This window comes from Catharus ustulatus, chromosome 1, assembly GCF_009819885.2.
Source record: "Catharus ustulatus isolate bCatUst1 chromosome 1, bCatUst1.pri.v2, whole genome shotgun sequence".
NCBI lineage: Eukaryota > Metazoa > Chordata > Aves > Passeriformes > Turdidae > Catharus > Catharus ustulatus.
The window spans coordinates 148,174,789-148,186,886 of record NC_046221.1 but is presented as its reverse complement, the minus strand read 5'-3'; the positions used below and the strand labels follow the sequence as shown (position 1 = coordinate 148,186,886).

Here is a 12,098-nt window from a genome sequence, read left to right as displayed (position 1 = left end):
CTAATCGTGCAACCTTCCATTTTCAACATGACAAGTTCACCTCTTGTATGTGAATTACTGCCTTTCTATTCATGAAGTGCTTTATCAGACAATCCTACAAAAGAACTTAAGGGGGAAATGTGTTCCTGGGTGATTTACACAAGCAATTACTTTACAAATCTGCCAGTGGATTATATTAAACATGTACGACGAATACTTAAGTTTGGAGCGAGGGCTGAGAACGCCATAAGTTTTACAATGGGGTTTCATTTGCGTCACCGTGTATCTCTGAAGATTTTATACTTTATACTTCACCATGTATTTGAGAACAAAACTGTAAGGAAAAAGTTATGTAACTTCAAATATTTGGGGGGAAGCAGCTTCAACTCTCAAACTGTAATAATTTACCCCTTTTCCAGTTTCTTCCTTGGATAATGTGTTAGTAGTTGCAAGAAAGCAGAATGCATCTATTTGAATGTGAAATAGGCATAAAACAACTTGCACGGGAGGAAAAACACGCCATATAAAGTCACCTAACTGCAGAAAAATTGTGTCCAAATGGCCAACAAATGTTTACATAGTTTTTAACGCCTACTATATTTGGGATTTTAAAACCCTTTCATAGGAACCTTTTATGTACTGCTGCTCCTTGGAGAGAGTTTTTACATTGACATGCAGACTTCTGGCAGTTCGTAGCATGGGCTATATAGAGTATTTCGAACTGAAAAAGTTCTGCACAAGGAGGAAAAGTTGTGAGGGTTTTCTCGGATCCGCTCGGGGCTGACCTGCCAGCGGTATCAAAGCACGGGCGGTAACGGGACTGTTCATCGCTCAGCCTGGGAACTGTCTGCCCACCGCCTCAGCACCTCACACAAACGGGGGGCACCGGGCAGAGAGGTGACACGAAATCCGCAGGGCTGGGGTCTCCGGAGGGCAGCAGCTCCTGGCGCGCGTGGGTCGCGCCTTTTATCCCCACCGCCACCTTGTGCAGCCCCGCGGGGCAGCCGCGGGTCCCGGTGACAGCCGCGGGCACAGCCGCCTCCCGCGGGCCGCGCCGGGGGCGCGCCTGTGGCCTGCGGCGATCCCTGCGGCGGCTCGGCGCAGGTCCCCGTGGCCGCGGGCCGCCGCGCCCCCTGCGCCCGCCCGGCCCGGCGGGCCCGGCCCGCGCCGCCCGTGGCCGTGGCCCGGCGGCGGGCGGAGGCGGCGGCGGGGGGCGGCGCGGGCCGCGCGGCGGGGCCGCCTGCACTGTCTCTTTAAGGGCGCTCCGTCTGGGGTGGCGCTTTCCTCCGCGAAGGCTCCTTTGATATTAATAGTGTTGGTGTCTTGAAACTGACGTAATGCGGGGAGACGGAGGTCCTGACAAGCGATAACAGTCCCGATAACGCGCCGGCCGCCCCGCGCTCCCAGGCCGCCGCCTCGCTGCCGGCGGGGCCGCCGCGCCGTGCCCCGGCCCGCGCCCCCCGGCCCGCCGCGCCCCCGCCCCCGCGCCGCACCGCACCGCCCGCCGGCGGGCCCGTCGCCCCCTCCCCGCCGAGCGGGGCCGAGGGGGGAGGCAGCGGCGCCGCGGCCCCCCGCCCCCCCCCACTCCCCGGCCACCGCCACATAATCCGCGTCCAACTCCGCCGGCAGCAGGAGACGGTTCATGGCTCGCGCCGCGGCTCCACCATCTTCCAGGCTGCCGGGGCTGTTGCTGCCGGTTAATCAACAGGTAAGCGCGGGGGGGCGCGGGCGGGGGCGGCGGGGAGGGCGCCGCGGCCGGCGGGCCGGGCGGGGGCGGCGCGGCGGCGGCGGGCGCGGGGGGGGCGCGCGCGGGGCGGGGGCGCGGCGCCCGCGGCAGCGTGGCGTGTGCCCGGGGGGGGCAGCGGGGGTGCACCCCCTCCCCCCAGAAATACCCCCCAAAATAAAAACAACAACAACAACAACAACAAAAGCGGAGGGTGGGTGGGCATAATCCCAGGCAACGGGGGCTGCTCGGATTTCACAGGCTTCTCTCGGTGCATCCCCCCCCCCCCTTACCCGCGCCCCCCATTCCCCCCGCCGGAGGGTCAAAGCCATGTGTGATGGCTGGAAATTGGCGACTTCAAAACGGCGGTAGCCCCGCTGGAGTCGGGAGGGTCAAGTTCAGCGGCGGCGGCGGGCAGGGGGAGCAGCCCCCCGGCGCGGAGGCGGGGAGGGGAACGGCGGCGGCCGCGGGCTGGTGCGGCTCGGCTCTGCCCTCCCCTCCGCGCCGCTCCGCGCCTTATCTCCGCGGCCGCCGGTTCCCCGGCACCGGGGCGCTCGGGGGGAGGGGAAGGGAGACGCGGGGGGTGGAAGTAGAAGACGAGCACAGAGGGTTCGCATCCGATGGGCTGCAGTCGCACAGTCCTGCCGCTCCTGCCGCTGCTGGAAGTTTTAATGGGGATCATGACAAGCGGGGCACAGAGACACCATCATGAAGAGTAGTAAGTTTGGGAAAAACTTTTTTGCTTTTTTTTTTCCTTGTTTTTCTTTTTTTTTTTTTTTCTTTTTTTCCCCCCTTTTAATTTTTTCTTCCTTCCTATTTTTCCTCTCCTTTCCCTGGGACACCCAGGGAAAGGCCAAGTGCGGAGCGGTGCTGCTCCGGGAGGAGGGCTTGGGATCCCTCCCGGTCACGCCGGGGTAACAGGCGACATGGTGGTGGTGATGGTTTTTTTTTTCTTTAGGGTTTTGGTTTTATTTTTATTTTTTTAAATTTTTTTTTATTTTTTCAAATCAGAGGCAGAGAGACGTAAACTTTTCCCTCTTAAAGGCGAAGCCCCACTGCCAGCGCTGCGTCCCCGCGCCCGGCTCTCCCTGCCTGCCACAAGTTCGTGGAGCGTCTCCCCTCCCCGCCCCCCGGCCCGGGGGCTGCGGCGGGGCTGCCCCCGCTGCAGCCGCCCGCCTGTGGCTTTCCGAAGGGAGGAATGAATGGAGCGAGGCCGGGGCTGCCGGGGCTGCGCGGCGCTGGGCGCTCCGCGGCCGGGGTGCCCCGGGCCGGGGTGGGCGATCGCGGGGCCGGGGCCGCGCAGGGTCTGGCCCGGGGCTGCGGCCGCTGCGCTGCCCTGGGACGCGAGCGGCTCCCCGAGGGGGCTTGACATTTCGGTGGCTTTGTTTATCTGCCTCCCTCCTGCAAATCACGGCGCTCAGACACCCCGGCACTCCTACGCGGGTTCTAGTGGGGCCCGCTAGTCTTCTTTATCTTTTTTTTTCCACGACCGGTTGTGTTTTCTATCTGCAAATGGCAAACTTCACTGACTGAGCTAAGCTAAGTAAGTGATAAGCTGGAGAGATGTCTCCCCTGCATCACTTCTTCTCTGCCTGTGTGAGCACCTTGCCTGGCAGAGCAGGAGCCGGGTCGCTCCAGGACCCTTTGGGGAACCAAGGCGACATGTCCCTTCCGAGGGGGAAAAATTGTCTAGTAAAGAGAATGTCAGCTGTTATGCAGACTATGCTGCCTTCACTGCTTTTACACTACGCAGGACATTTTGAATGTTGATGGAAAGAGACGATAATTTAATGCGTCTCAGGTTATGTTTAATTGAGTTCAGTAAAGTCTCTCAAGGAACCATCAAACTTTTTTGTCATTCAGGCTGTCCTCTTCAACTACGCAACCAAATCCTAGGGATGTTGGTGGCATCATGTTACTTTCCTGTTGGTTTTAGTAAAAGCTGAACATTTAGAGAAGACTGCCAGAGTTAAAAATGCAAGGGGCAGCAAAGGAAAGTAGTGGTAAGAGCCAGTTCCTGACGTGGACAAAATGAGAATAAAAGTTACAGTAGTCTTCTGAACTGCAGTCTGTGTTTGCCTCATGTTCACAATCTGTGTGTTAGGTTAGACAGCTCTCTCAGATATTCCACCAGAGTGACATTTAAAAAAAACCTCCAAAAGAGTGAAGGTTGTTTTTTCTTCTTCTTTTTTTTTTAAGTACTCTGGGTCTGTGAGTAAACACACGGTTTGTGTGAGAACATCAACTATTTCCTGTAAATTGTGATGCTGACAAGACTGTCTGGAAATGATATCAACACTTTGAAAGATTTTTTTTTTCTTTCTATTTTAACCACTGAATGAAAGTCTGTTAATAATATGGTCAAACCAAACAAGTGGAACCTTTCTCTATTAAGGGGAAAAAAAAGTATATTTCTTTTTCCTCTTGAATAATGTATACCTGCCTGAGGTTTGCCACAAAGAATCAGTGATTCTGAAGTTCAGTAGTGTATCTGTGCCTATATAGAATTTATCTTCAGACTGTGACAACAAAAGTCTGCTTCACCTTTTTAAAATCAAGGGACATTAGACATGAGAAAAACAGTCAGTTCCTAATCCACCCTGTTCTGTCTGATTATCGCCTTTTTTTTTTTTTTTTGGTTGCATATAATAACTTTCTCTGTTTGAAACTTTGCATATACATAGTCACAACAAAGTAAGTAAAGGGCAAAGTTGCATCAGCTTTTAAGTTTACATGTATTGCCTGTGATCCTCTAAAACAGACTCCAAATAACACTGAGTAGTCTTCGCCTGCGAGAGTATGCTTTTTTTTTTTTTATTTCATAGCACTGTTAATAAAGGAAAAGAATGTAAATGACAACTTCACAGATCTGAGACTTCTTTGGGCATCAAACACGATGCAGCCGGGTTATCCTTTCATGTTTTTAATGCATTTTTAGTATAATTTATATGGTAGCTTTATGGGTTGACTTACATTTTTATCAGGGAGAGTAAATTCAGTAACATTTGATGAATGCCTACCAGGGTTATTTTCTATAATGTCTTCTCTAGCATTTGTAGTAAACTTTCACGGTGCACATTATTATCAGGCATGCTCTGGCTGAGTGTAAAGAATGCTCTTATCCTCATATCGTGATAGTGCTATTATAACAGCAAATTACTAATTCTTGTCTGTGGACTCGAGTGTCTGCGACATGCAATTGTTTCTTGTCAAATCTGTGTATTCCAATCATATTATATTTTAATGCCAGTTGACACATTGGGTTTGTATTTTCAAAGCATTGTGCAAACAATGACTAATTACTTTCTGTTCATGCGAAGCACCTCTTTTAGCACTTTATCAGGCAATTGCTTTGAAATAAAGCTATTTTACATTACAGTGTGAAAGAGTTAAAAAATTAGCAGAGACATTTAGGAAAAAACCCAAAATGTAATTACAACCAGGCAACTTTTGGTACGTATTTAAATTTTTCTTTTTATGTGGAACTTTCCTTCTAAGGCTGGGGGGGCTGTATGTGTATGAATATTTATGTTTCTTACAAACTCTTGACAGTATTTTAATGTAATAATCTTAATAGAAACATTCTCAGATCTTAACTGAAGCCACACTGGCAGTATCGCTTCAATAAAGGTTTGTGGGTAACGCCAAATATAACACAGTGAGAAAGTTTATGGTTAAATATTTTTGAACATGATAGGCTGGGAATATGACAATCCTTTTTGTTAGGTGAAAGTATAGTGGAAATAAATTACATTTTTAATACATTTTCAGGTAGAACAAACTGCCATCTGGTAGTAAAAGTATTGGCCTTGAACAGAAATATATTCTGATTAAGGTATTCTAACTGGTGTGTAAAATGAAGCCATTCATTCAGTAAACTGACAACTTTCCAGTTGGTGTTTGCCCTTACTTAATTTAGTTTCCTCAACACAACTAGTGAGGTAGTCTGGGTCTGTTTTTGGCTGTCCTGGGCAACTGTAAACTAGGATATATTTGTCCCAAATATTATACTTCATGAGTTAAAAAACAATTGGTTAAAAAAACCAGCAGGCAGGTATGAGAAAAGAAGTGTTTCTTTTTTGTTTCTAAAACTTTCTCAAGTTCTTACCTAGTAAGAAAACAATGCTATTTTCAAATACTGGTGATTAATACTATAACCAGCATAGTCTGCACCCATTTATTGTATAAATACCATTGCCTGTTGACCTTTGGATACATTAATTACAGCATATCTGGTCTAGGTTCTATTATTTTTGTCTGTCCAGAAGATAAATAAAGGTGCCCTTTCCAGTCCTTCTGGAGAAGAATTTTTTTCTTGGTACTGTAATGAATTATGGAGTTCTTTTTCCTGCCTTGTGCCAATGAAGTTCTCTTTTGACTTTAAAAGATAAGCCTGCATCCAAAGAGAGAATATTTGATTATTTAAAAACTTTTACGCTTCAGTTTTTATGGTACGTACAAACTTTCTGGGCTTTGCTTTTTTTTGGATTGTGTGTTTGCTAATTAAAAGGAAAGGACAATGAGTTAGATGATATGAAGGATTAAAGTACAATTACACCATTACATAGTAAATGTTTACAAGGGCAAGACATGCAACTACATTTTTCAGATTATGTTTATTATTCACTCCTTGATGTTATTTTGCACCTAATCAATAAAGGGCCTTGCAGAACGCAGCTCCTTCGCCAGTTGTATATGTGCCCAGACAGCAAGAAACGCTGCTGGGGCAGAGGAGCACAGGGAGGGGAGGAAAGTGCTGGCATATTACTCTGACTTCTTGTCATGCAGACCAAGGCTCAAATGAAACACGGAGCAATGGGAGGATAGCTCCCCTAGTCTCGATTTAAATCCCCAGTGGACATTTTGTCACACACCAAAAGCGTTGCACAACCGAACACCATTCCACTTGACGTGTCGTCCAGAGTCAGAGGAGTCTGATTTGGCATCACGGGGTTTAGAAGACTGTGATTTAGGTGAACTAGCACAGCTGTGTGTAAGGAACTTATAGCCATTATGTTTTACTCATGTTCTGTGCTATCAGATTCTTATTTTCTAGTAACTTTAGAGTGCTTCTTTAAAATTTTATAACATCACCAGTGAAAAAAATATGTCTAAAATTTAACAGAACTTGCCAATCCTTCTATCAGTGATTTTTAATATGGTCCTACTGCATTAACTAAGGAATCTTATTCCTGCTGGGGATCTCTGTATGCGGATTTAGTAAAGCTATCAAAAGAAAATGCTTCATTAAATCGCGTAGCTGCCACGGGTGGTGCTTCCGTAGGACGTTTCTGCAGAACCCAGTTGGTTCCATCCCATAAAGTTCAGTGGAACTTTTCCGTCTCGTAAGGGATGTGTGTGAGTATAGCAGCTACAATGAGATTTTTCTGCCTTGAAAATAGAGTTATTTTGAATTGCAAAATTTAGTCCTAATAGTAATTTTTACTTTCTTAGCTTCAGTTGATGCCTGTCTAATTTCTCGTAAGTCTGCTTTCTTTCCAGACTCAGATCATCTTTTCTCTTTTCCTTTAAATTTATTTTAAAATATTTAATTTTTTAAATGTTACTAGTCCTTTAAAAACCTGTAATAAATGCTTTACAAGTGGCTAGACACCTTCCCTGGTGGTTTAATTTATACAAGCAGGAAACTTTCTCTCCTTCTTTCTCTCTCTCTTTCTTGTTTTCTTTAAACCAACTGACGTAATGCCAAACTTTGCTTTAAAAGAACAGACAGAAGTAATTGGTAGCTTTTAACTTTTAATAATGTTCTGGATTGGTTTTAGTGGCCAAACTGCATTTTTTTAAAATATCAAGTAAAAACGGGCTTGTGGCCTGAGGAAGAAAGGCCCTGTTGATGCAGTTATTTTTGTTCTTGTTTTTCAATCTGTTATTAAAAATCTTTCCTGCTGAGCTCTGCTGGATTTCTCCAATTGCTCTTTGTGATGGCTGGTGCATTTCAGGTTACGGTAACTTAAACTGTTTTCTGATTTTTACTTCTTTTCCTCCCCATGGGCATTTGAGATGCTTTATCCATTTAAAAAATTTTTCTTTTAATTTGATGCCCCCCAGCATTCCTTCTGTCTTGTCCAGCACCTGACTTCTTCTTTCAGAGAAACAATTAATTTTGATTCAGAGAGAAATAATATATAAAACACACCTTTGATGGCTGTTCAATGAATACTATTTTCCTAGTATGAGTGTGTTTTACACCTGTTAGTGACGCTGATTAGGAAGATACTCACTAGCCATTGCAGAACACATAAGAGATCTTATCTCTTAAGAGTGTCCACTTTCTGTGTGTTCTCCACCCCGTGTCTTAAAGCTAAGCGAGATTTTAAAATATGTTTAGTAATAGTTTCGAGTGATCTGTATCTACTTGTATGAACTTGATATTAGAAACAAGAAAACCCAAAAAAGAGTTTTTCAAAAGAACCGTAAAATCCACTCAACACATTTTTCCTAATTTCTTTTTTTTGTTTTGTTCAGGGTTTTCTGTCTCTTTTACTTAATTTCTTTTCTACATCTGCTGGGGTTTTGAGCACAAGCAAACTTTCTACAGTAAAAGACGGAGTTGGGCAATAGACTTCCTTGACGAAGTTGACGTCAGGACGACTTCATAAGTTGGCAACTAGGAAAATCGTTCAAAGACTGAGTTGGCTTGTGCCAGTTTTCCCTTCCTTTAGGGGAGACACTCCACCCAGTAGGAGGTTACCCCACCCAATGTGGAGAGCTATAATTCAGTGGCAACACTTTAAATGTCAATCCTCCCTAGGGTTTAAACCCCAGACTTGTCTTGCCTCAATCTTTATATTTAATCTAACATTCAATCTGTTGAAGTAACATCTCATCTTCATAAGCACTTTTGGGGCCTGATCCTGCAATTCTTACTCTTGAAAAATACTCACTGTCGTCAGGGGGACTTTTAGATTCAGTAAAAGCTGCAGGGCTGGCCTCTGCAGAGTTGTGTGTGTCTGTGTCTGTCTCTCTGTAAGATTGTGTTGGCCGGATGAATACTGTATAATCCATGTTGTTTAAGATGAAATTGTAAAATACTTAAAAATCTGAAGAAGTCCTGGCGTAGTAATGCTGTAGAAGAGATTTTCCTCAATAAGTGAAGTATTTTTAATTTAGCAATTTCCCAGGTTAAAATATGATTTAAAATGAGATTTAAAAAAGGTACAACTCTGAAGAATTTAAGACATTTTTACCTTTCTTTTTCTGTATTTCTCTATATCAGGACATAGACATATTTTTGAACGCTGCTTTTAGCAATTTTTTCGTCTCTAATGGAAAATAAAAATCACGGCCTATAGCTTAGTGCCCACAGTAGGCATTGGGATACTTGGACAATTCTGAGAATGCTCAAGGAAAAGTTAAGTTTTGGTGTATTTTCAAAGTCAGTGTGTAGTTTTTATAGGCACATTTCATCGTGGTGTCTATTCTCAAGCATCCTTTTCTCCCTCATTACATTTAGCAAGGCTGACAATGCAAGAGGGAATGTATAATTTGATATTGTAAAAATGTTACAGAAAAGTCCCTGGTGTATTCATCTCTTTGTATTTTGAAAATATTCCAACATTTTTAATTTACTAATAGATCTGGGGAAAAAAGTCCATAAAAGATGACGCTAAAAATCGTCGATGCACTTAATGTTTCTCAGCAAGATTGACTTAAACAGTGTGCTTCAGTTTTGCCTCAAACCATTTCAAACCACCTCTGATCCAAGAATGTACCAGTTCTTGGTTCCTGGAAGATTAAGCATGACAGTTTCTATTTTATAATGAACAGCAGTATTGTTTGAACAAAGGTAACATATTTTGATTTGTGTACCCTTTTTGGCAGCTGGCACTAGTGTAGGTCTAAAATGAGTGGTGATCTAACAGTGTAAATATCTGAGTGTTCGTGAAGCACACGGTATAGATGTAGTGTGTTTAAATCATTGAATCTATCTACCTATATTATATAGAATGTGTATGTATGTATATATACAAAGCCGTAAATGGTGTGTTCTGCTATCTGTAGCCTTCAAATGTGTATCCTTTGGGTATTCCTGACCTACTTTGCAAAGTCTGCAGTCTGAGGTACATACTGAAACTTAAAAAATTAAACATACAGCTTGGTTGGTGGTTCACAAAAAAAAAGGAAAAAAAAAGCAGGGGAATTTTGACTAGTAGTTAATTAAAAAGAGAGGGGCGGCAAAAAAAGGCATGGTCTGTCTAGCCAAATACCTTGCAGACTGCTTTTAGACATCCCAGTGACATTACAGGGATTATTTTAAAAAACAAAATCTCAATTTATCTAAAAAAAGTTTGAAGTAGATACTGAAGCTAAGTGTTGGATAAAATTTCCATATTCAGATATGGCTTAATGAAAGTTTAATGAGTTAGGATAAAGCAATTTTCTTTGGGGTGAAGGGTTCCAGTGTTTCCAACATATGAGTCCCCTTGACTTTCTCACGCACCACTTTACAGGCAGAAGCTGAGATGTGGAACGTAATCGAAAACTTACTATGCAGGTGAAACTTTGCTTCATGAATTCAGTTAATGAAAGAAAGATAACTCCAGCTTCCTAACCTGAACATAATTTGCTTTTTTATTTAGAGCTCTGAGTGTTAGGTGCATTGAATACGCTCAGCAGACGTTGGCCAGCTGCAGTTACAGAGTACAAACCAAAAATGCAATTCATGTTGATCGTTTTCCTCCTGCACGAATAGATATGGACACACATGCACACACTCAATTAATAAACTAAACCTTGCCCCAAATACCTGAGGGAAAAGCTTGTGAAAATAGATTAGCCTTACCATGTGCCTTGCAGGTAGACAGTATCTGCCTGTGCTAGAGCAATGGGAGAGGAGAGCTACTGAACAGAGGCTGCCTGCCCATGCTGCCTGGGCAGTCAGCTCTGGAGGCTGAAATCTGGGGGCTCTCAGAAAAAATTCCCCCTCTCATTTCAGTTGTTACAGTGGTAGGAAGGAAGAAACATTAACTCATGTCTCCCATCTACTGTATATACTGTTTTCTTTCTGTGGCCTGCTACAGACATCTGAAATTTATGCCATCCAATTAGTCTCCTTTTACGTTCCTCAGATCTGGAGTTTTCTTTAGAACTAAACTCCTATTTGCATGTTACGTCTATCATGAAAAGAAAAATGTAATGGATTAAATTAATCCTGTAATAGTTGTTTGAGCATACTGTAGGAATGTAAATAATTTTGTGGCATTGAGCTCATATTTCCAGTCTTATGGGGGGGAAGATCAGAAGTTATCAACAGCATATATCTGAGTCATTCAGCTACAATAAATCTTCTAATAAATACCCACCCTTTGCACACCCAGAGATATTCTCCAAGACTGTTGAAACTCTGCACACACCTGTATCTTACGTGTAAGTCCGTATGCATGACTATTAGATGTATCTCTAACTACAATCAGATAGTATGTTAGGCTACAACAGCTGCAATCAAAGTGGTCTGTGGACAAAAAGTTTGATTGCCACTTGATTGCTGCTGCTGCATGGCCCTCAAGGTTGTCTTTTCCCCGTAGAAAGTTCCAAAGAATCATTAGTTGAAAAGTTGTGTGGTGTATGGCACTGACTCAAGCTCTGCTGGAACTCAGGCAACAAAACATTTAAGTGCCTCATCAATATCAGGTCAGAAGTGATGGTGCATAATTCATAATTCATTTCTGTCTAGGTGTCATTTTGTCGTATGTAAGGTATGCTCTGCCTCTGTTACTCTGCCCGTTTCTCCCTCATGCAGATCACTCTTCGACTGCCCTACGCACATACATCCATTCTAAAAATACATGGAAATGGAAGTCCATCTGTGTTGCATAATTTTTTTTACAAAAACACCAGTGTTTGTATTGTTCTTTCTCTGAGCCCTTAATGAGTTTAAAGAATTTAATGTGTCTTAATGAGGGTTCTTATTCTGTTTCTGACACAGACACTAATGAGGGAAAAGTAGAACAAATTGAAAACCAACTTTTACTTGCTAGTTTTGTGATGTCATCAAATGCAGGATATTACAACTCTCGGAAAAATTTACAAATCTAGGCAAGAATCCATTTTGCATCACTGCCTTTCAGTTGTTTGTGACATGAAGATTGCTAGCAGAAAAACAAAGCTTAGCATAACTTGAATTTTTTTTTTTTTTTAAATGTTTAGGATGGTTTGGTTATTTTTGTGAATGATTTTTGGAAAAGTGAATGTAACCTGCTTTGTCTGTCAACCTGTCAGAAACTTAGACTGACCAAAAACTGATTAATCCTTTTGATTATGGCCCTGAGCTGCACCTGTACTTGGAAAAGACAAAACTTCTTGTAGCTTCATCTAAAGATCCAGTCCTCATTGGGTAACGCCTCATTCTGTTGCAGCTTACTTGAAAGGGAACTGT

General features: G+C 43.6%; 1 protein-coding gene across 5 annotated transcripts in view; it reads left to right on the top strand.

Moving 5' to 3' along the window:
- The first annotated feature begins 1,608 nt into the window (after positions 1-1,608).
- TRPS1 (transcriptional repressor GATA binding 1) overlaps positions 1,609-12,098 on the top strand; it is a 212,069-nt gene continuing 201,579 nt past the window's right edge. For 3 of the 5 annotated variants that reach the window (XM_033064248.2, XM_033064267.2, XM_033064230.2), the window contains exon 1: positions 2,286-2,420. The gene's annotated coding sequence lies outside the window, so the exon portion shown is untranslated. Of the gene's footprint in view, positions 1,688-2,285; positions 2,421-12,098 lie in introns of those variants that run through there. The other 2 variants (XM_033064258.2, XM_033064240.2) reach the window with 1 other exon arrangement.